The sequence below is a fragment of the Anomaloglossus baeobatrachus genome, chromosome 1 (assembly GCF_048569485.1).
Source record: "Anomaloglossus baeobatrachus isolate aAnoBae1 chromosome 1, aAnoBae1.hap1, whole genome shotgun sequence".
NCBI lineage: Eukaryota > Metazoa > Chordata > Amphibia > Anura > Aromobatidae > Anomaloglossus > Anomaloglossus baeobatrachus.
Genome location: NC_134353.1, coordinates 596,887,525 through 596,912,625, shown reverse-complemented (window position 1 = coordinate 596,912,625; position 25,101 = coordinate 596,887,525). Strand labels below are relative to the sequence as shown.

General features: G+C 45.0%; 1 protein-coding gene across 7 annotated transcripts in view; it reads left to right on the top strand.

The window, feature by feature from the left end:
• Positions 1–25,101, top strand: part of PRUNE2 (prune homolog 2 with BCH domain) — a 539,766-nt gene that overhangs the window by 285,446 nt on the left and 229,219 nt on the right. The window lies entirely within an intron of this gene.

Here is a 25,101-nt window from a genome sequence, read left to right as displayed (position 1 = left end):
GTATGGGCACCTCAACAGAAAAGTGACATTAATATTTTGTTGATCCTCCTTTTGCAAAAATCACAGCCTCTAGTCGCTTCCTGTAGCTTTTAATGAGTTCCTGGATCCTGGATGAAGGTATATTTGGCCATTCCTGTTTACAAAACAATTCCAGTTCAGTTAAGTTTGATGGTCGCCGAGCATGGACAGCACACTTCAAATCATCCCACAGATTTTCAATGATATTCAGGTCTGGGACTGGGATGGCCATTCCAGAACATTGTAATTGTTCCTCTGCATGAATGCGTGAGTAGATTTGGAGCGGTGTTTTGGATCATTGTCTTGCTGAAATATCCATCCCCTTTATAACTTCAACTTCATCACTGATTCTTGCACATTATTGTCAAGAATCTGCTGATACTGAGTTGAATCCATGCGACCCTCAATTTTAACAAGATTCCCGGTGCCGGCATTGGCCACACAGCCCCAAAGCATGATGGAACCTCCACCAAATTTTACTGTGGGTAGCAAGTGCTTTTCTTGGAATGCCGGGGTTTTTTTGCCTCCATGCATAACACCTTTTTGTATGACCAAACAACTCAATCTTTGTTTCATCAGTCCACAGGACCTTCTTCCAAAATGTAACTGGCTTGCCCAAATGTCCTTTTGCATACCTCAGGCGACTCTGTTTGTGGCGTGCTTGAGAAACGGCTTCTTTCGCATCACTCTCCCATACAGCTTCTCCTTGTGCAACGTGCGCTGTATTGTTGACCGATGCACATTGACACCATCTGCAGCAAGATGAAGCTGCAGGTCTTTGGAGGTGGTCTGTGGATTGTCCTTGACTGTTCTCACCATTCTTCTACTCTGCCTTTCTGATATTTTCTTGGCCTGCCACTTCTGGGCTTAACAAGAACTGTACCTGTGTTCTTCCATTTCCTCACTATGTTCCTCACAGTGGAAACTGACAGTTTAAATCTCTGAGACAACTTTTTGTATCCTTCCCCTGAACAACTATGTTGAATAATCTTTGTTTTCAGATCATTTGAGAGTTGTTTTGAGGAGCCCATGATTCCACTCTTCACAGGAGATTCAAATAGGAGAACTACTTGCAAGTGGCCACCTTAAATACCTTTTCTCATGATTGGATACACCTGCCTATGAAGTTCAAAGCTCAATGAGGTTACAAAACCAATTTAGTGGTTTAGTAAGTCAGTAAAAAGTAGTTAGTAGTGTTCAAATCAAGAAATTGATAAGGGTGCCCATACTTTTGCACCGGTCAAATTTTGTTTAAATGCGGATTGCACATTTTCTGTTAGTACAATAAACCTCATTTCAATCCAGAAATATTACTCAGTTCATCAGTTATTAGATATATGAAACTGAAAAAGCTGTTGCAAAAACCCAAATTGTTATAAAGAAAAAAGGTTAACATTAATAGGGGTGCCCAAACCTTTCCATATGACTGTATGTGGGGAAAGTAAAGTTTCTGATAGATTCCTTTAAAGTACAGGACAGCAATGGATGGTCAATATCTGTATCTAAAGGATGACACAGATATATAGTTTGTGTTTTAAAATATTTTTATTTTCAATAATTAAGAAGGGGAAAGGGGGAGGAGGAATTTGATACTATTTCATAGTTGAATATGATTGAATACAACATAGATAATAAAAGACTTCTATATCTCAAAGCTTCTATTAAGGGTTAGGTATAAAATAGGGATGGGAAGGATATAGGGAAGGTTGGGCTGTGAAAAGTTATTTAATTTAATTGGGGAAACAGGGACATGAGGAACTAAAAATTAGGGTAGAGAGTAAGGAAGAACAAGGCTTAATCATTCATTAAATATAACTAAAACATATATACAAATTACATGAGATCAAATAAATGATCTTATCTGTGACGACAAATTAAATGACCATATTTATTCACGAGTTGTAAGAAGATACCCCTACGTGATGTATATTAGGATGCACAAATATTTGTTCACGTGATCCCTTCTCGGAATTGGTTCCAAGGGTTCCATCGTTTGTAATATGGGGCAAATAAATTATTTGTAATAGCATAATGTTTTTCATATTTTTCATGAAGGGCGAGAGTTTTAACAATTTGGGATATATTGGGGACGTCGATTTTCTTTTAATTGGCTTCAATTAGATTTTTAGTAGTGAGGAAAATATGGATAATAATGGGTCTGTGAATGGGATCTTTTTGTTCTAGTTCTAAAGGGTGCTTTACACGCAACGATATCGTTAACGAGATATCGTTGGGATCACATTGTTAGTGACGCACATCTGGCATCGTTAACGATATCGTTGCGTGTGACACCTAGGAGCGCAAAAGCGTCAAAAATCGTTGATCGTTGTCACGTCGTCCATTTTCATAATATCATTGGTTGTTCATGCCGCAGGTTTTTCGTCGTTCCTGGGGCAGTACACATCACTACGTGTGACACCGCAGGAACGAGAAACAACCTCGTACCTGCGGCCACCCGCAATGAGGAAGAAAGGAGGTGGGCGGGATGTTCGTCCCGCTCATCTCTGCCCCTCCGCTTCTATTGGGCAGCCACTTAGTGACGTCGCTGTGACGCCGAACGCACCGCCCCCTTAGAAAGGAGGCGGTTTGCCGGCAACAACGACGTCGCTAGGCAGGTAAGTATGTGTGACGGGTGTTAGCAATGTTGTGTGTCACGGGCAGCGATTTGCCTGTGACACACGACCGACGTGGGAGGGTTTGCTCGCTAGCGATATCGATAGCGATATCACAGCGTGTAAAGTGCCCTTAAGGAGAGAAGGGCTTTTTGAGGGGTGAGGACAATGTTTGAATGACTGATGTTATTGATTAATTTCGATACTTCCGACCAGAGTTCCTTTAGTGCTGGACACCCCCAAAAGATATGCATTATGTCCCAAATATATAGTTTGTATGAAGAATGCATTTAAAGAGCTACTGTCACTTACATTTTTTCATAAATCAATATATGTGTCAAGAAGAAATGTTGCAGTATATCTTATCAGAGAAATCTGCTTCTTTCTCGTCTTGAACTGATCATTCATGTTCAAATTTCGCAAATTATAGAAAAAAATATGTTCAATTAATACAGATTGACACATCCTGACTCTGAGGGACAGGACTGGCATCTCTCTGCTCTGTTTATACATATAGTCATTTAAATAAATCATTATTCTCTTTTCGTGAGATCTGGGTTTCCTAGGAAATGAACCCACAACCTACAACAATTTAGGCATCAGCAAGACCTATGAAGCAGAGACTAGATTGTAGAACATGGGAAAATTTTCTAGACTTGAAAGTAAAGTAGGCTCCTTCAATACAGACTGTATGTACTGGCACTTTTCTACATGCCAGTGTACTTCTATGTACCTGTATGTTAAAGAATTGAGATTTTTCTTCCTATAAAAATAGTAGAAAATAAGGAAAAACAATTGCAATAAAGACTTTTTAATGCATTTTTTAAATATCACAAATCAGCAAATAACATGGACATATTTTTTATTATTATTATTATTATTTATGTTTAAAGCACCCTTCATTCCAGAGTGATGAACATGTGAAAAAGGGGTTACATACATTATATATAGTATATAGTGATGTGGCAGGGAGCTTATTGCAAGTTGTAGGAGTTTTTTAATAGTTGAGTTTTCAGGTTCCATTTGAAGGTTCCAAATGTTGTGGCACTGAGATTCAGAGGATAGGTTAAGCCTGATAGAAGTCTTGGAGACAATTGGATGAGAAATGTAGAAGAGCATAGGACAGAAGGAAATCTTCTGAGGATCTTCTGTAGGATCTCTTGTGTGCAGATATCAGGAGATTAGTTTGGAGATATATGGAGGAAACAGATTGTAACGCCTTTACTGGCGTCCCCACGCTGTCCTGCCCTGCTCTCTCGACAAGGACGCCGGCACTCATACATTCCTGGCCATGCTGCTCCATCCCCAATCCCTGCCTCCTAGGAGTGTCCTTAGGGTGCGAACACGCCACTTTTCTTAAAGGGCTAATATGCACTAACCTGGAAGTACCTCTCAGCCGATCGCTGAGAGGGATCAAGTATTTAAGGCACCCTCCCCTTAAAGGAGGTGTCTTGGCAACGTGTTCTATACGTTGCTAGTTCTCAGGTACATTTGTAATCTAGCTGGTGTAAAATTCATTTTCTGGTGCGCTAACACCTCTACTGTATCTATCTATCTATCTATCTATCTATCTATCTATCTATCTTTCTGGCTATCTTTCTATTTATTTTTCCATCTATCAATCTATTTATCCTCCCATCTATCTTTCCATCCATCTGTCTATCTATCTATCTATCTATCTATCTATCTTATCTTTATCTATCTATGTATTATCTATCTTCAATCTATCTATCTATCTATCTATCTATCTATCTATCTCATCTGCTTACCTCAGTAGATCCACATTCTTATCAGGACTCTGCATTCTAAAAAAACAACGATAGTTCTCTGACATCTAGTGGTCAATAATATTAATGCAAATTTTAGTTAAATTTTCTTTTGTGAATGTGCATTATATTTTGCTCACTTAACCCCTTAATCAGAAGAGCAACTAGAGATACAATACAGGGAAGGGTGGGGGTGGGGGATGTAACATTTTTGAGTTGGCCCCTATCCTAAGTAACTATACTAAGCAATATTTAGGTGTTCCCTAATTATAGTGGGTTTAGTGTTAATCTCAGCAGTTGATTATATTGTTACTGAGTAAAATACACTATACAAAGACCAGCATTGATATTACTGCTGCATTGTGACCATATATTGGTAGATACCAGTCATGCCGAACATACAAGTGATTACAGTACACTTATACAGTATATAGTGACTTACAATTGATGTCCTTTCTGATGGAGTTGTTCACGTTTTCCAGCCACAACTCATCTGCAGAATTCAAGACAAAGACATTTGACTACTCAAATATCCAAAATGTTAAAGGGAACCTGTTAGGTCTCATATGCGTTCTGACCTACAAGAAGGGTGACATGTGGCCTAGAAACCCCTTCCTACCCATTCCTGTGTTGTAATATTGTGTAATATGAATGTATAAACATTTTTTTTATTACTTACATGATCCCTATGTAAATGATTAGAGGGTCTATTCCCCTGGGCGTCGCATCACCCCGTGGGCGTTTGCATGCTTTCTGTGGTATAATGCCCCTGTGGGCATCATACCATGGATTTACATTAGCAATTTCACCGTCAGCTCCTTAAGATCCCGCGCGTGCACACTTACCATTCCCGCAGCCTTGTTATCCGGGTGCTTGCTTGTCAGCTTCAGACACGCTTTGCACTGGTCGGAATCGCAGGAGTCTTGTGAGCATGCGCAGTGCACATCTGAAGCCGCAAGCAAGCATCCGGATAACAAGGCTGTGGGAATGGCAAGCGTGCACGCGCGGGATCTCAAGGAGCTGATGGTGACGTCGCTCATGTAAATCCATGGTATCACGCCCACAGGGACGTGATACCACGGAAAGCATGCAAATGCCCATGGGGTGATGCGACATCCAGGGGACTAGACCCTCTTCACATTTACATAGGGAACATACGTTCTAAAACTTTTTTTATACATTCATATTACACAATATTACAACACAGGGATGGGTAGGAAGGGGTTTCTAGGCCACACATAACCCTGCTTGTAGGTCAGAACACATATGGGACCTGACAGGTTCTCTTTAAGCCATTAATGGTACTGGGCCTGCTGTCATTGTATTTGTCACCATTCCTGATCCTGCTGTTTGTTATAAAAACTGTACTATTCTTATAGCCAATCTGGTAATAATGCCCACCACTGTGCAGCTAAACAGCAATAACATAGCCTTTGTGCCCTCTAGATGGTAACAGTGACCCCTTTAATATTAATGGCCTTTTTGATCATCCTAGAAATTAATAATACCATCATTTTGACTCCTTTGTTCCCCTGTCATCAATTTAACACCCTAACTGCCCCTATAATGTAATGCCACCTGATTGTCCTATCAATAATTAATAACGCGCCATAATGCCCTTTCAGTGTGCAGAAAAAAAATAATGTCCTCTTTACAATAAGGCGTGGAATACATCAACAAAAGTAATATTGTGCCTAACTCCCCACATATAATAATATGTCCTCTGATACACCCATATCACTGTTCAATAAGGTTTTTGTTTCCTGCATGAAATTAGGTGAATCTTGTCGGAATTTTCATGCTGAGTTCAGAAGTAACTTCAGAATTGCTCTGTCACATAAGATTCTTGAGAACAATGCAATTATATGTATGCATTGAATACTGTCAAATTCGTAGTGGTGGTCAACAAATTTTAACTTTTTTCTATTTCCTGTTTTAAACTTTGTGGTATTTACTATGTATTTTGAGGCGCTGATTTCAGAATTTCTGTAGCCGTACCATTTCCGAGATATTTTTATTATATGATTATAGTAAGGACTGTACATAGTGCATAATAAATTGCCACTTATCTTAATCTTTTTATTTCAGAAATGTATTTTTGGTAGAAATACCCAATTAAATGCATAACATGGACTCTCTTTATTATAACATTCAGCACTTAAGCCCTGTCTGCATTGCATTAGTTGTGCACTCTCAGGCATGACCAAACTGCTGGGATACACTAAGTACTGTTGTCATATATCATGATATCATATCATATCTTATCATATCATATCATATCATGATATTCTGAATGCAAAAGTCAGCAACAGCGATCAAGTTTAGAAATGTTTTGCCCTTGATTTTTGTTTATAATCACTGTCTGATGATTAATGGACAAGATTCCAACAATAGTCACACAGCTTTGAGGGGCTCCACCTTCCCTGGTAGCATTTCTCCATCTCGGAAACGTCTTGATGAAACTTTCACCATGTTCATCACTTAAGGGTGCTTTACACGCTGCGGCATCGCTAGCGATTGCTAGCGATGTTGAGCGCGATAGCACCCGCCCCCCGTCGTACATGCGACATTTGGTGATCACTGCCGTAGCGAACATTATTGCTACGGCAGCGTCACACGCACATACCTGTGCAGCGACTTCGCTGTGACCGCCGAACAGTCCCTCCTTCAAGGGGGAGGTGCGTTCGGCATCACAGCGACGTTACCGCGACGTCTCTAAGCGGCCGGCCAATAGAAGCGGAGGGGCGGAGATGAGCGGACGTAACATCCCGCCCACCTCCTTCCTTCCGCATTGCCAGTGGACGCAGGTAAGGAGATGTTCGTAGTTTCTGCGGTGTCACACATAGCGATGTGTGATGCCGCAGGAACGATGAACAACATCGTATGTGTGGCAGCAGCGATATTAAGGAAAGGAGCGACGTTTCAACAATCACTTTTTTGAACGATTTTGCGATCGTTGATCGTCGCTCCTTGGTGTCACACGCTGTGATGGCGCTACCGGCGCCGGATGAGTGTCACTAACGACGTGACTCCGACGATATATCGGTAGCGATGTTGCAGCGTGTAAAGCACCCTTTACAGCGCCGAGGTTTGGTGGGAAAAAGTCCAAGTGTGAATGAGGGAATTGTACTTTAAGTTACCGTATTTTTCAGACTATAAGACGCATTTTTTTTCCTACAAATTTGGGAGGAAAGTGTGGGATGTGTCTTATAGTCCGAATGTCATGTACCTGCGGGTTAGGGAGCTGTGGGGAGGCAGCAGCTGTGGAGTGGGAGGCAGCAGATGTGGAGTGAAGGGGGAGGCAGCAGCTGTGGAGTGGGAGGCAGCGACTGTGGAGTGGGATCACAGGAGGCAGAGAGGGTTGCTGCTGCAGGAAGCCGGCGGCTGGAGAAACCATGTGCGCCCGCTGTTTAAAGTAAAGGAATATTCATTAGCTGCTCCCCGCCCACCTCTCTCCGCTCTCTTCAGTCAGTGACTAGAAGCGGGTGTGGGGAGCAGCAAATCAATACCTGTTTAATTTAAAAAGCGGACACACGTGGGTGCTCCAGCTTCCTACAGCGGCTGGGGAGACTGTGTGTCAGCTGTTTAAGAAAGAGGCAGAAGCAGGGTGCCGCTGCACTCATGTCTAGCCCAGAGGAAGTGCAGATCACTGCAGTGTCCAGGCCAGAGCACGGCATAACATCACAGCACAGCCGCAGTCTCTGTGCTGAGTGCTCACATTGCTTTGTTACTGCCTCTGCACTACAAACAAAGTCTCCCGTAACAGCAGGACCTGCAGTGATGTAATGAAGAGGCAGGGCCAGAGCAGTATAGAACAGCACAGTGCCCCGCCTCTTTATTACATCACTTCAGGTCATTGTTCAGCTACGGGAGACTTTGTTTCTAGTTCAGAGGCAGGCCAAACAGAAAGATAGGTGAGCATCACATCTGTAAAATTAAGGCAATAAATAAATATAGTGTATAAAGGCATTACTGTACTGTACAGGGCTTAAAAAAAATGGTTCACCCATATTTATTATTTTCTAGATCGATATTATGTTAGGAAACAATGTTTCTCTCAAATAACTTATGCTGGCAATATTGCCTGTGAGTGGCGCTATTGCGGACCGCTGTTCCCCATCGCCTGACCCCCAGGCTCCGTGATTTCGGGGATCCAGTGATGTCACATCAACTTCCTGCTGACCTGACATCACCGCGGCCAGCCACAGTCTCTGTGTGTGATTGGCTGTGGGAGGTGTTTCACCACTTGTCACAGCCCATCAGCTCCCTCCTCCGTCACTGCAGAGTGCTGCAAGCAGGAGACATGCTGGGTTGTGACGAGCGGTGAAACACCACCCACAGCTCAGTGACTCAGGAAGACTAGGACCGGCTGCGGTGATGTCACGTGATCAGGAAGTTAACCTAAAATCACCGGATCCCCGAGGTCACGTAGCTTGGGGTCAAGCGATGGGGAAGAGCGGACTGCAATAGTACTGTTCACAGGCACTATTGCCAACATAAGGTATTTGAGAGAAACATTGTTTCTCAACATAATATCGATCTAGCAAATAATAAATATGGGTGACCACTTCTTTAAGTGCTGTATATTATAATAAAGAGAACCCATGTTATGCATTTCATTGCTTATTTCTACCAAAAATGCACTACTGCAATAAAAAGATTAATAAAGTGCCAATTTATTATGCACTATGTACAGTCCTTATCATTATAATCGTAAAATGAAAATATTTTGGAAATGGTAAATGCTACAGAAATTCTGATTACATTGCTGAAATCAGTGCCTCAAAATACATATAACATAGTTTAAAACAGTAAACAGAAAAAAAGTTAAAATTTGTTGACTAGTATATGTAAATATAATGTCTACTGATTCCCCATATAAAGCAATAATGTCTCCTATTTACCTTGTATATACTAATAATGTCCCCTCTACTGTATTCTCTTATACCTTTCACACTAATGATGTCCCCTGAATTCCCTTATAACTTTTATATAAGGATGTCCCCTGAATTCTCTCATCTCAAGTATATTAAAAATGTCCCCTGATTCCTCCCATCCCATATCTATATATATATACTAGAAGGTGGCCCGATTCTACGCATCGGGTATTCGGGTATTTACGTATTGTGTAGTTAATGTATGATTTTTGTTTTATATATATATATATATATATATATATATATGTTGTGTGTAGTTACCAAGTGTTTGTGTAGGGCGCTGTACATGTTCTGGGTGTTGTCTGGGTGTGGCGGGGGGTGAGAGCGGTGTTGTTTGTGTGTTGCGTTGTGTGTCGTTATTTGTGGAGCGCTGTGTGTGTGTATCATTGTGTATGTGTGTTGCGTGGTTTGTGTGGGTGTGTGTTTTGGGGGGAGGTATGTTTTGTGCAATGTGTGTGTTGTGCGGTATGTGCGTATATTTGTGTGTGCTGCGGTGTTTGTGTGTTGGGTGTTGTGTGTGTGCGGCGTTGTGTGTGTGGGTGTCTGTGTAGGGCAGTAATTGTGGTTCCCAGTGTGTGTGTGGTGTGTTGTGCAGTGCATGTGTGGCAGTGTGTGTGTGTGTGTGTTTTGGGGGGAGGTGTGCACCCCCCATCGTGCTCCATCCCCCATGCTGCGCACCCCCCATCGTGCTCCATCCCCCATGCTGCGCACCCCCCATCATGCTCCATCCCCACTCCCCATTGTGCTCCATCCCCCATGCTGCGCATTTCCCATCGTGCTCCATCCCCCATGCTGCGCATTCCCCATCGTGCTCCATCCCCTATGCTGCGCACTCCCAAACGTGCTCCATCCCCCATGCTGCGCACTCCCCATTGTGCTCCATCCCCCATGCTGCGCACTCCCCATCGTGCTCCGTCTCCCATGCTGCGCACTCCCCATCGTGCTCCATCCCCCATGCTGCGCACCCCCCATCGTGCTCCATCCCCCATGCTGCGCACTCCCCATCGTGCTCCATCCCCCATGCTGCGCACTCCCTATCGTGCTCCATCCCCATGCTGCGCACTCCCAAACGTGCTCCATCCCCCATGCTGCGCACCCCCCATCGTGCTCCATCCCCCATGCTGCACACTCCCCATCGTGCTCCATCCCCCATGCTGCGCACTCCCTATCGTGCTCCATCCCCCATGCTGCGCACTCCCAAACGTGCTCCATCACCCATGCTGCGCAATCCGCATCGTGCTCCATCCCCCATGCTGCGCACCCCCCATCGTGCTCCATCCCCCATGCTGCACACTCCCCATCGTGCTCCATCCCCCATGCTGCGCACTCCCCATCGTGCTCCACAGTCACACATCAGACAGTAAACACGCACACATCTGATCACATACACTCACACACACACCCCACTTCTCCCTGTGCCCACCGGTGGGCGGTCCCAGCAGCTGTGCTGTACGCCGTGCTCCTCTGCCGACACTCACAGATCCGATCGCATACACTCACACACACACACTCACACACATCCGATCGCATACACTCACACACACACACTCACACACATCCGATCGCATACACTCACACACTCACACACATCCGATCGCATACACTCACACACACACACACTCACACATATCCGATCGCATACACTCACACTCACACACATCCGATCGCATACACTCACACACACACACTCACACACATCCGATCGCATACACTCACACACACACACACTCACACACATCCGATCGCATACACTCACACACACCCAATCGCATACACTCACACACACACTGACGATATCGCACATACGCGCTGACACAATCACAACATCTGGAGATACCACATGCTTCCGGCCATGTGATCCTCCGGCAAATCCTGGAAGATCACAGCACAATATCGCCGCCGAGAAGCAAGCGATATCATGGGATGTTGTGAGTATGTGGATGCGATCTGATGTGTGTGTGAGGTGTGTGTGAGAGTGAGTGTGATCTGATGTGTGTGTGTGTCTGTTCTTATGTGTGTGCGTGTTTGTGTTTGTGTTCCGCTGCTGCAGGACGTGGATGCGATCTGATGTGTGTGTGAGGTGTGTGTGAGAGTGAGGCTATGTGCGCACGTTGCGTAAATACATGCAGTTACGCTGCGCTTTGTAGCGCAGCGTAACTGCATGCGTCCTGCGTCCCCTGCACAGTCTATGGAGATTGTGCAGGGGCCGTGCGCACGTGGCGTCTTAGAGCGCAGCGCTTCGGCTGCTGCCCGAAGCGCTGCATTCTAAGAAGTGACATGTCACTTCTTCCGTGCGCTTTGCCGGCAGCTCCTGCTCTGTCTATGGCAGGAGCTGCAGGCAGAGCGCATGGAATCGGCTGTGATCTGATGTATGTGTGTGTGTGTCTGTTCTTATATGTGTGCGTGTGTGTGTGTTCCGCCGCTGCAGGACCTTGATACGCTCACCTCGAGGCGAGAAGCCATTCCGTGTGGGGGGCGGAGCCTGGGCGAGCGGCCAATCCGTGCGGGGGGCGGAGCTGAGGCGATGAGAGCGGCCAATCCGTGCAGGGGGGGCGGACCCGAGGCGAGGCGAGCGGCCAATCCGTGCGGGGGGGAGGAGCCGAGGCGATCGGCCAATCTGTGCGGGGGGGCGGGGCCATGGCGAGGCCAGCGGCCAATCCGCTGTTTGTCACCGTAAGGACATGTCACGGTAAGGACACAATTTTAGAGCAAGACAGACAGACAGACAGAATAAGGCAATAATATATATAGATACAATTGTCTAATTCTGTCTGTCTATAACCCAAATCCCGCATCGCTGATTGGTCGCGCCAGCCACTCATGACCAATCAGCGACCGACGCAGTCCAGCCGCGAATTGGCATTTTGCTGATTCGTTGCACACAGATACCGCCGCACACAGACACCGCTGCACACAGACACCGCCGCACACAGACACCGCCACACACAGAAGCCTATATATACACCCCAGCAGCCTCTATATACACCCCAGCATATACACCCCAGCAGGCTTTTTTATAAACCCCACAAGCCAATGCCACTATATACACCCCAGTAGCAGCCTCCAGCACACAGTAAAAAAAAAAATGATTATACTCTCCGTGCACTTTCTTCTCTTTTCATACTCTGTAGTACTTTCTCCCTCCCCTCGCTGGCCGTGCAGGCTGGGAGAAGCGGCTGCTTCCTATTTCCTCCCTGGCATGTCCCGTCCACCGCTCTGCTCAGCTGCCTCTGGATTGGATGTGGGTGTTGCTGAGGGAGTGGTGCGGGCAGCACCTTAGATACCCGACTGCGGGCTTAGCAATGTGACATACACTGTCACAGAACCTGTGTTAGACGGCAAATGGAGGGGAGAGGAGAAAATTAGCAAAAGCAGGGGAAAATAATGATTGCCGAGTGATGGCACGATGTGTGTGGGTGGCAGTGGGTGCTGACGCCGGCCCTGTGTTGTTCACTCATGTTTACTAAACAAGTGTGATGTAATTCAGTCACGTTTACTGGACAAGTTCTGTCAGTCACAGTACCACTTAGTTCAGTCACGTTTACTGGACAAGTTCTGTCAGTCACAGTACCACTTAGTTCAGTCACGTTTACTGGACAAGTTCTGTCAGTCACAGTGTGACGTATTTCTGTCCCGTTTATTGAATACGTTCTGTCAGTCACAGTGCAACATAGTTCAGTTACGTTCACTGAACACGTTTTGTCAGTCACAGCGCGCTGAACATAAATAAACTACATACATATTCTAGAATACCCGATGCGCTAGAATCGGGCCACCATCTAGTTTATTAATAATGGCCCCTGATACCTCCCATATATACAAATTATATCACCTGATTGCCCCAATCCAATATATACTAATAATGCTCCCCAATTCCTCCCAGCCCAAAACAAAAAACGTATACAGCGAGTTAAATAAGTATTGAACATGTCACCAATTTTCTAAATAAATACATTTCTAAAGGTGCTATTGTCATGAATTTCTCACACAGCCAAGGAAACTCTCAATTGGTTTCAGAGAAAGAAAATAAAGCTGCTAGAATGACCCAGTTAATCACCGGACATGAATCAGAGTTCATAGAAGGAGCCCATGGAACATTCAGGATTTGAATAGTGTAGAAGAATGGCCAAAATCATACCTGAGCAATGCATAGAACTAGTTTCTCCATACAGGAGCTGTATTGCAGCTGTAATCACCAATAAAGGCTTTTGTGCGAAGTAGTAAATAAATTTCAGTAAACGTGTTGAATACTTTTTCCCTGTGTCCTTTCTAATTATTACACATCACTAAACTTATGGACATCTATGGCTTGACTTCTTTGCCCGTGTGGAAATCACGTCAATAGCATCTTTATAAATATATTTAATTGGTGTCGTGTTCAATACTTATTACACCTGCTGTATACATTTTTTTTCACGCTATCTCTTTTGCTAAACAGTGAGCTGTGTTGTCCTTTCACTATCCAGATTCACATCTGCATTCCCTGCCATAACGTTTATACAGACTATTATGGGCCTTCTAATTGCCAGTCCTTTACCATGTGATGTGATAGCTGCAAAGCATTATAGGGCTATGACAGAGGTCATGTAAGTCTTCTCTGATGGAAATGTCTGCATTGGGTAAAATGGCGACAAGCATTATTGGCAACTCATAGGACCTGAATAGTAAATTCTTCAAATTTGTTTGGCAAATGAATTTTAAACAAATTTGACATGGTGGGCATTGAATTACTTCACTCAGCACTAATATTAACCCTTTAAGATTCACAGGGACATATTAAAGCCGTTGTCTAGGGGTGGGGCTTGAACCTGGATGGAGTAAGCTGCATAGTTCTGAGCTCTAGCTAAGTTGGCTCTAAAGTGGCTCAGAGCATTTTCCTTGGACAGCTTAACTCCAGCAGAACTATCCCTAAACTCACCTGTTGGGACACAGCCACGACTAGACAGAGAGTACAGAAACGCAGCCTCCCGGCTATAGCTACTGACTTTTTTCCTCAGAACAACCCCTTCTCAGTCCTTCTCACCTCTGCTGCTGCCTCGATTCAAGCGGTGTCGGAATTCGCATTCCTGGGGCTCATGTGACATTGTGATGATACCCAAGCCCCACATCCACTCACCGCTGACTTCCCTCTCCATGACTTCGGACTTGTAAGTAATTATCAGGAACTGAGTGGCAGCGCAGCTCTCACTTCCAGGTAATTACTTAACTGTCCGAAAGCAAAGACAACCCTGGGAACACAACTTCCGACACCGCTGGAATCACGCCAGCAGCGGAGTTTAGTATTGAATTTTTTATTTTTATAGTGGTGAACATCGGGAATGAAAAGGGGGTAATTCATAACAGGTAAATAACAATATTCTATATAAACCTAAAAGTCAGCCTCCTCTTGGGAGGCCAGAAAAATGTTTACCTCATCTGCATTTTGATAATTTGGTGTTCATTGAAGTGTTTTGAGGAATTAATTCATCATATTTGTGCTTTACTCTTCCATTGCCTCCAAGGAAAAAAAAATCACACAACTTTTTCACTCATTTTGGTCAAATAAAAGTAAACCTTCATACCTGTAATACTTAGGAAAATATTATGATTTGCTAATAATATTTATACAAGAAAAGGTTTATAATGTCATCTACTGTCACTACGAACACTGACAAGCAAAAGGGTAACAATGTTTTGAACTTTTGACTTTCAGGTGCAACATCTCACCATCCACTACATCTTTGAACGTGAAACTACCATCATTTTATAGATAATAATCTTGGCTATTTCATACATAAATTTTACTTGCAACTATTTAGCCTATGATTAGTTATGTAGATTCTTATCATGTTACTGTATTGTTAGTGTTTTGCTCCTGGTCGTGGAAAAATCTTTTTCTTCCTGTATACTACAAATTACAACCTGATCTCACATTCCCTAATACCCCAATGTGTTATTAGGTTGATTCCCAAGCCAAAGGTTATGGTTTCAAATCTAGGAGCAACCATTAAGAAGCTCATCGATAGCAGTCTCTCAGCAAAGAATATTGCTAAACTGCACTATGTGAGTGCCATGACAGCTGGGAGAATATGAAATGAAGTCTGTCCATCCATTCAAAAGCCAAGAGGTGGTGTTCAGGAAAAGTATTGAAGTAAAAAACTTTCACAAGGTCTATCAGTTCTGGCACGACAAACACAGTAGTGGAGGTGGTTCAGATGCTTCATAATAGTGAGATCACACACATCCATGCAAGCACCATGTTAAATAAGTTCATAATGGTGGCCTGAAAAAAGTGAACAAACTTCAACTTCAAAATCGTCATAAGAAACGTTGGCTCGAGTTTGCATAAAAGTACGAAAAGTGGACAGTAGAAGATTGGAAACGGGTGATTTGGAATGATAGGACGAAAGTCAATAGACCAGGTAGGGCTGGCTCCAGGTTTTCGTGGGCCCTGGGTGAAAAAGCCTCAGTGGGCCTGATGCACACACTTACACAGAACGTACACATACAGGAATACATATATTCACAATCATATATATATATATATATATATATATTTATATATATATATATATATATTTATATATATATATATATATATATGAGAAAAAATTTCAGCTGCACGCTGTGAAAAACCAAAATAAATTCTACCTTATAACATAAATAGGAAGTGTTACATCTCGTGGCTCTCCTGAGGCAAGGACTGAGGCAGTCTCCCATTCCTTGCCTGCCACGAGCACTCCTGCTCAGCAGCGCCGAAGGTCTGCCAGACTGCGCAGTGTGCAGGAGATACCTTCTCAGAGAGGCAGCAGAAGGGTGACACCTAGTGGTTCTCCTGTTACAAGGAGTGAAGCGGTCTCCCATTCCTGGCCTGCCGCAGACTCTCCTGCTCAGCGGCCCCGAAGGTCTGCGAGGCTGCGCAATGTGCAGAGGTTTACTGCTCAGGGAAGCAGTGAGATTCCCGTTATCTCTCCACATTGTGAGACCGAGGATCCCGCCTCTATTTCCCAGAGGCAGGAGGGTGAGCATGTGCAATGCGTGGTGGGTCCTGATTCGCTCACTGACGTCACACGGCTTGATGACAAGGCTGGTGACGTGGTGAATCCTGACTGGCCAGGCTGGGACGTCGTGGACCCTGATTGGGTCAAGTCCGTCATCTCCGCCTCGCGCCCGCCCTCGGGTGGAGCTGCACCTCCTTAAAAGCTCCCCCTGCCATCATGGCGGCGCGCGACCGGCCTTCTATGTTTGGATGTCTGGCAGCGTGCTGCCACGCCACTGCTCAGGCATTACTGTCTCTTGTGGGCTTGGCCCTTGCTGCTCCGGCAGTACCTCGTTTGCAGGCCGTGTTCCTGCCTTGCTGCTCCGGCAGTACCCCCGTCAACAGGCCGTGTTCCTGTCCCAGGTGAGCTCCTCAAGTCTCCATTGGACTCACCTGGTTATTGAAAGCACACGTGCGTGGGCACCTCTGTGCTACCCTCGTGCCATATTCTCGTGACTTCCACTGGCACACGTGCGTGGGCACCTCTGTGCTTCCCCGTGCAACAGGTACACCGAGCCGTGAGATCTGTGCCATACAACCCTCACGGGTTAGGGCAGATCGGTGTACATAGATCGTCTGTGACATTCCAGACGATCGCTAGCAGCAACCCGCTCACTCTTCACCCACCATAGCGGCGGTCCCTTACACCGCACAGTGGACCTTGACCGGCGGAAGCAGTCCATTTCCCATCTTGGCACGCTTCCCCGGGTCCCCCTCGTAACAGGAAGTATTTAGAATATTATAATGGCCATTGCAATACCAGCCCAGCGCCCCTTCACGGCAACCTCCTTTGCTGGGTCCTACACTACACTGCATCTTCTCTGGGTTTTAAAAACCTACAAGATCAGCTGGTCAACAAAAAGGAGGTTAATAAAGCAGCCAGGAGTTGAGGTGCAAATCCAGCAAACAGAGCACCACTCCCTGTTATATGCATTATACAATAGAAAAAAACAGAATGAAACAGGGGTTCCCTTGCTGGTTTCCCACGCTGGTACTAACCTGACTTCAAACCGTACTGGCAGCACCTAGTGTAGGACCCAGCAAAGGAGGTTGCCGTGAAGGGGCACTGGGCTGGTATTGCAATGGCCATTATAATATTCTAAATACCCCCCTTTATGTTATAAGGTAGAATTTATTTTTGGTTTTTCACAGTGTGCGTCTGGAATTTTTTCTCATATTTATACACCATCCAGATACGCACCTGTTCACATTGTAAAGGTGCTGCCAGTACGGTTTAAAGTGAGGTTAGTACCAGCGTGGGAAACCAGCAAGGGAACCCCTGTTTCATTCTGTTTCTTTCTATTGTATGTATATATATATATATATATATATATATATATATATATATATATATATATATATATATATATATATATATATATATATATATATATATATATATATATATATATATATATATATATATATATATATATATGTTGAGGTAAGAGATCCCGGTGCACCACTTGTTCCACGTGTTGCCGTGCTGCCACAATCAGTCTCCAAAAGGTATGGACGAGATCCGGGTGCAGGCTCAAAAGCGTGTCACAAATAATCCAAAAAAGAAAGAGAGTCACACTCCGCAAGGATCTCACTGTCGTTCCATCTTTAATTCATGAAGACATATGGGTACAAGCGGTAGGGGAGGTGAGGTGTGCCATACAACGCCGGACGACGGCGTGCCGTTGCCGTGTACTGATAATGTACTAATCATGAATATTTGATTGTGATGTACTCCCAAAAAGAGGAGATGTTCATGTTTATACTTCTTTAAAAAGAGAATTTGTATATTCCAGAAACTATTTGTTCGTTGCAGCACCTAATTGTATATTTGCATGTATTGCTTTTAATCACTTGCTGACGCAGTTTCCGCACCATCTGGTTTAAGAGGGCGGTACTGCATAGCAATTTGCACTGGACCTGTGGAAGCTAACTATTAGCGAAACGGCACGCCGTCGTCCGGCGTTATATGGCACACCTCACCTCCCCTACCGCTTGTACCCATATGTCTTCATAAATTAAAGATGGAACGACAGTGAGATCCTTCCGGAGTGCGACTCTTTCTTTCTTGGAATATTTATATATATATATATATATATACAAACACACAATGACACACTGACACTGCTGTATATACATCACAAGAGACGCTGAGGGCTACAGTATATACATCACAGGAGGGGCAGGTGGCTACAGCATATATATATATATATATATATCTATATATATATATATATATATCACAGGAGAGGCTGGGGTCTACAGTATATACATCACAGGAGGGGTTGAGTGCTACAGTATAAACATCACAGGAGGGGATGGGGGTTACAGTATATATATCACAGTAGAGGCTGGGGTCTACAGTGTATACAGTGGGGGAAAACATATTTAGTCAGCAACCAATTGTGCAAGTTCTTCCACTTAAAAAGAGGAGAGAGGCCTGTAATTGACACCATAGGTAGACCACAACTATAAGAGACAAAAAGAGAAAATAAATCCATAAAATCACCTTGTCTTGGCAAGATTTTTTGCAAATATGGTGGAAAATAAGTATTTAGACATCTAAAAACATGCAAGATTTCTGACTCTCACAGACCTGTAATATCTTCTTTAAGAGGCTCGTCTGTCCTCTACTCATTACCTATAGTAATGGCACCTATTTGAACTTGTTATCAGTATAAAAGACACCTGTCCACAACCTCAGTTACACTCCAAACTCCACTATGGTGAAAACCAAAGAGCTGTCAAAGGACACCAGAAACAAAATTGTAGTCCTGCACCATTCTGGGAAGACTGAATCTGCAATCGGCAAGCAGCTTGGTGTGATGAAATCAACTGGGAGCAATTATAAGAAAATGGAAGACACACAAGACCAGTAATAATCTCCCTCAATTTTGGGGCTCCGTGCAGGATCTCACCTTGTAGGGTGAAAATGATCACAAGAATGGTGAGCAAAAATCCCAGAACCACACGGGGGCACCTAGTGAATGACCTGCATAGAGCTGAGACCGACGTAACAAAGGCTACCATCAGTAACACACTATGCCACCAGGGACTCAGATCCTGCAGTGTGAAATGTGTTTCCCTGCTTAAGCCAGTACATGTCCGGGCCCATCTGGAGTTTACTAGAGAGAATTTGGATTATCCAGAAGAGTATTGGGAAAATGTCATGTGGTCTAATGAAACCAAAATAGAACTTTTTGGTAAAAACACAAATCATCGTGTTTGGAGGAGACAGAATGCTGAGTTGCAAGCAAAAAACACCATACCTACTGTCAAGCATGGTGGTGGCAACATCATGCTTTGGGGTTGATTCTCTGCAAAGGGACGAAAATGACCTACCTATGTACATGACAGAATGAATGGGGCCATGTATCGTGAGATTTTGAGTACAAACCTCCTTCCATCAGCAAGGGCATTGAAGATGAAACATGGCTGGGTATTTCAGCATGATAATAATCCCAAGCACACCACCAGGCCAACGAAGGAGTGATTTCGTAAGAAGCATATGAAGGTCCTGGAGGGCCTAGCCAGTCTCCAGATCTCAACCCAATAGAAAACCTTTGGAGGGAGCTGAAAGTCCATGTTGCCCAGCAACAGGCCCAAAACATCACTGCTCTAGAGGATATCTGCATGGAGGAATGAGAGGAATGAGCCAACATACCACTAACAGTGTATGCCAACCTTATGAAGACAACCTTACAGAAAATGTTTGACCTCTGTCATTGTCAATAAAGGATATATAGCAAAATATTGAGATGAACTTTTGTTATTAACTAAATACTTATTTTTTGTCTCTCATAGTTGTGGTATACCTATGATATCAATTACAGGCCTCTCTCATCTTTTTAAGTGGGAGAACGTGCACAATTGGTGGCTGACTAAAATGTTTTTTCTCACGCTATACATCACAGGAGGGGCTAGGGGCTACAGTATGTACATGAATGACAGAAGGGGCTGGGGGCTACAGTATATACATCACAGTGGAGGCTGGGGACTACAGTATGTATATCACAGGGGAGGCTAAGGACTACAGTATGTACATCATAGGTGAGGCTGGAGGCTACAGTATATGCATCACAGGAGGGACTTGGACATAGACATTACTATGGGGCATACACATTATTGAGGGGGTTACACGTTGCTGAGGGGCATACACATGACTGGGGGCATAAATATTAATGGGGGCATACAGATTACTGGGGGTATACACATTACTAGGGGTGCATACACATTACTGGGCTTAGACATTACTGGGAGGCATAGTGCTCTAGGGTTAGCTCATACATGTTGCTCTGGGGGGTGGCTGATACAGGTCTTGGGGCACATACTGCTCTGGGGATAGCGCATTCAGGTCTGTGGGCCCATACTGCTCTGAGTGGGCTCATACAATTCTGGAGGACCCATACTGCTCTGGGAGGGTGGCTCATACAGATCTGGAGGCCCATACTGCTCTGTGGGTGGCTCATACAGGTCTGGGGCCCATAATGCTCTGGGGGGGTGGCTGATACAGGTATAGGGGCCCATACTGCTCTGGGGATGGCTCATATAGTTCTGGGGGCCAATACTGCTCTGGGGGTGGCTCATACAGTTTTGGGGGCTCATACTGCTCTTGGAGGGTGGCTCATACAGGTCTGAGGTCCCATACTGCTCTGAGAGGGTGGCTCATACAAGTCTAGGGGGCCCCTACTGGTCTGGGGAGCTCATACAGATCTGGGGGCCATACTGCTCTGGGAATAGCTCATACAGGTCTGGGGGCCGATACTGTTCTGGGGGGTGGCTCATGCAGGTCTGGGGGGCCCATAGTGCTCTGAAGGGGTTGGCCATACAGTTCTGGGGGTCCATACTACTCTGGGGGTGGCTTATACAGTTCTGGAGGCCCATACTGCTCTGGAGGGTGGCTCATACAGGTCTGGGGGCCTTTACAGGTAGGGAGAAGCAGGGGGGGAGGGTGCACATGCAGCTTTAGGCCTGCTTCCTGATGATGTTGCACTGTGGTTCCTCTCTCTCTTCATCTGTGGGACAGGAGTGTGCAGGATTCTAGCTCCGCCCACAGATGAACCTCAATGCACATGAACACAAGACAGCTGAACGCTGTTGGAACAAGTGCAGGGTTGGCAGCCAGAAACGTGCGGCTGCCAGCATGAGAACTGCAGTCCTCGGAACTCGGCCCGGGGACCGCAGAACTGATCACTATTGCTGACGATGGCGAGTGAGCAGCACCCCTTGCAGTGCAGGGGCCTGGCATTTGCCCAGGTGTGCCGGGTCCTGACGCCAGCCCTGAGACTAGGCTATGATGGGTGCAAATGGGCCTGGAAGAAAAGAGCGAAAAAGGGGCTAACTGATTGAGAAATTGAAGGAACTGCCAAGTTCGGTGGAGGAAGCCTGATGACATGGGGTTGTTTCAAAGCCTAAGGCATTGGATACTTGATCAGGATTAATGGTTGTTTCAATGCTGAGCTATATGTGACTATCCTACAAGACGATTTACTTCGTACACTCAAGTACTATGGATGGAAAGAACTAAATAGTGTTCCAGCAGGACAATGATCCAAAGTATACATTGAGAGTGGCAAAAAAGTGGTTCAATGATAATAAAGTAGAGGTGCTGGAGTGGTGTCCCCAGACCTCAACCCAGTCGAACGCTTGTGGGCAGATTTGAAGAAAAAGCTGTATACATATCCAGGGAGGTTGACCAGTATGCAATAATACTGGGAATGTGTAGAAGAGACCTGGAATCAAACTTCACTTGAGGCCCCCTTCACACGTCCGTGAAAAAACACGCACGTGTGTTACGTCCGTTTTTCGGGTCCCTTTTCCGTTTTTGTGTCCTTTTTTGTGTCCGTGTGCCATCTGTGTGAATGCCGTATGCTAGCCATGTGTGCGTGTTAGTTGTCCGTTTATGCGTGAGATAAATAACTGACATGTGTATGTGTTGTCCGTGTGAATTTATGCATGTTTGTGATGCACGATGTCGTAGATACATACCCGCTGGCAGCAGACAGAGTCGCGCCTAGAGAATGAACTGGGGTGAACTTCATTGTCATACCGCGGCTATGTCTGTGTCGCGTCCTGATCAGCGGTCACCCGTGAAGGACTCACCGGTGACCGCTAATCACCAGAGTGACTGAATGGAGTACCCCTCTCTCATACTTACCGTTCACCGATCACCGGCGCGGCGCTGCACGGCTGTTCACTAAACTCTGGCGGCTTTTCCTCTTTTGAAAAAGCCGGCCGCTCATTAAACTATCTTGTATTCCCTGCTTTCCCCGCCCACCGGCGCCTATGATTGGTTGCAGTTAGACACACCCCCACACTTATTGACAGCTGTCTCACTGCAACCAATCACAGCCGCCGGGGGGTGGGACTATACTGTGCTATTAAAAAAATAAATAATTAAAAAAAAACGACGTGCGGTCCCACCCATTTTTTATACCAGCCAGGGTAAAGTCACACGGCTGAAGGCTGGTATTCTCAGGATGGGGAGCTCCACGTTATGGGGAACCTCCCAGCCTAACAATATCAGCCAGCAGCCGCCCAGAATGGCCGCATCCATTAGATGCGACTGTTCTGGGACTCTACCCGGCTCTTCCCGATTGGCCCTGGTGCGTTGGCAATCGGGGTAATAAGGAGTTAATGGCAGCCCATAGCTGCCACTAAATCCTAGATTAATCATGTCAGGCGTCTCCCCGAGATACCTTCCATGATTAATCTGTAGGTTACAGTTAAAAAACAGACACATCCGAAAAATCCTTTATTAGAAATAAAATAACACTAACAAATTCCCTCGTCACCAATTTATTAACCCCAACAAAGCCCGCCATGTCCGGCGTAATTCACGGACCACCAGCGTCGCATCCAGCTCTGCTGCATGAAGGTGACAGGAGCAGCAGAATACACTGCCACTCCTGTCAGCTCCACGCAGCAAATGAGGTGAGTAGCGCGATCAGCTGAGCTGTCACTGAGGTTAATCGCGGCCACCGCTGGATCCAGCAGGGAATACGAGATTGTTTAATGAGCGGCTGGCTTTTTCAAAAGAGGAAAAGCCGCCGGAGTTTAGAGAACAGCCGTGCAGCGCCACGCCGGTGATCGGGGAACGGTGAGTATGCGAGAGGGGTACTCCATTCAGTCACTCTGGTGATTAGCAGTCACCGGTGAGTCCTTCACGGGTAACCGCTAATCAGGACGCGACACAGACATAGCCGTGGTATGACAATGAAGTCGGGTGAAGTTCACCCCAGTTCATTCTCTACGCGTGACTCTGCTGTCAGCGGGTATGTATCTACGACATTGTGCATCACAAACACGCATAAATTCACACGGACAACACATACACATGTCAGTTATTTCTCTCACGCATAAACGGACAACCAACACGCACACACGGCTAGCATACGGCATTCACACAGATGGCACACGGACACAAAAAAAGGACACAAAAACGGAAAAGGGACCCGAAAAACGGACATAACACACGTGCGTGTTTTTTCACGGACGTGTGAAGGGGGCCTTACACAGCTACAGACTGAAATTTGTGCTCAATGCTTTTGCAAACAAGCTCCAGCTCAGTGAGATTGGATGGAGAGTGTCTGTGAACAGCAATTTTCAAGCCTTGCCACAGATTTTCAATGGGATTTAGGCCTGGACTTTAACTGGGCTATTCACACACATGAATATGGTTGATCAAAACCATTCCATTGTAGCTCTGACAGTATGCTTAGAGTCATGGTCCTGTTGGAAGGTGAACCTTCACCCCAGTCTCAAGACTTTTGCAGGCTTTAATAGGTTTTTCAGGATTGCCCTATATTTAGTTTCATCTGTCTTGCTTTCAACTTTGACCAGCTTTCCTGTCCCTGCTTGGTAAAAGTATCAATATAGCTTCATACTGCTACCACCATGTTTGACTGTGAGGATGGTGTATTCAGGATATTGTGCAGTATTCATTTTCTGCCACACAGTGTTTTGCATTAAGCCCAAAATGTTTTACTTTGCGCTCATCTGACTAGAGCGCTTTCTTCCACAAGCTAGCTGATTTCCCTACATATTAGTATAGTAATGTCTGCTCACTCGAAAAATTGGGTGCTCAAAAAAAAAGTAGTCAAAAAAAGGTAGATTATTTTTGGCGCACCATGGGTGAAATAATAGGAGTTCAAAGAATAATATTTGCAATATAAGTCCACTTTTTATTTTTCAAGCAGAAAAAATATAAAAAAGAATAATACAGATGTCCAGGGACCAATGTTTCGGCCTTTTTGTGCCTTTATCAAGGTGATTATCTGGAGAGTTTGTGTGCACAGTGTCTTTTAAAATCAGAGAAATGGCGCTTAGGTGGACTCCATAGTTAGAAGCTTCTGGAAGATGTAGCGGGCTCTGAATAGAGGAATATGATGCAAAAGCATGGTCAGGACACGTAATATTTACGGTCTCCTGCATTCACAGGAACTGACAAGTGTTTCCTGCATTTATGTTGTAGCGAACACCGTTATATACAAGGACATGTATTGGTCACCAGTCCTATATCTGGACCTTGCTTAGGAAGAGAGAGGAGACATCTCAAGGGACTGCATTCATACATGCAAGGTGCTGTTATCCTGTGTTCTGAGCTGGTATCATCAGTGTTACCAAAAAGCAAATCAGCCCTCAAATGGTCATAGGGAACCTGTGCCCTGGACAAGAGTGCAGCTGCGTTCAGAGCTTTGGCTATATTTTGTAACCTAAACCTGCTTTACTCTACTCCACAACTTTATCCC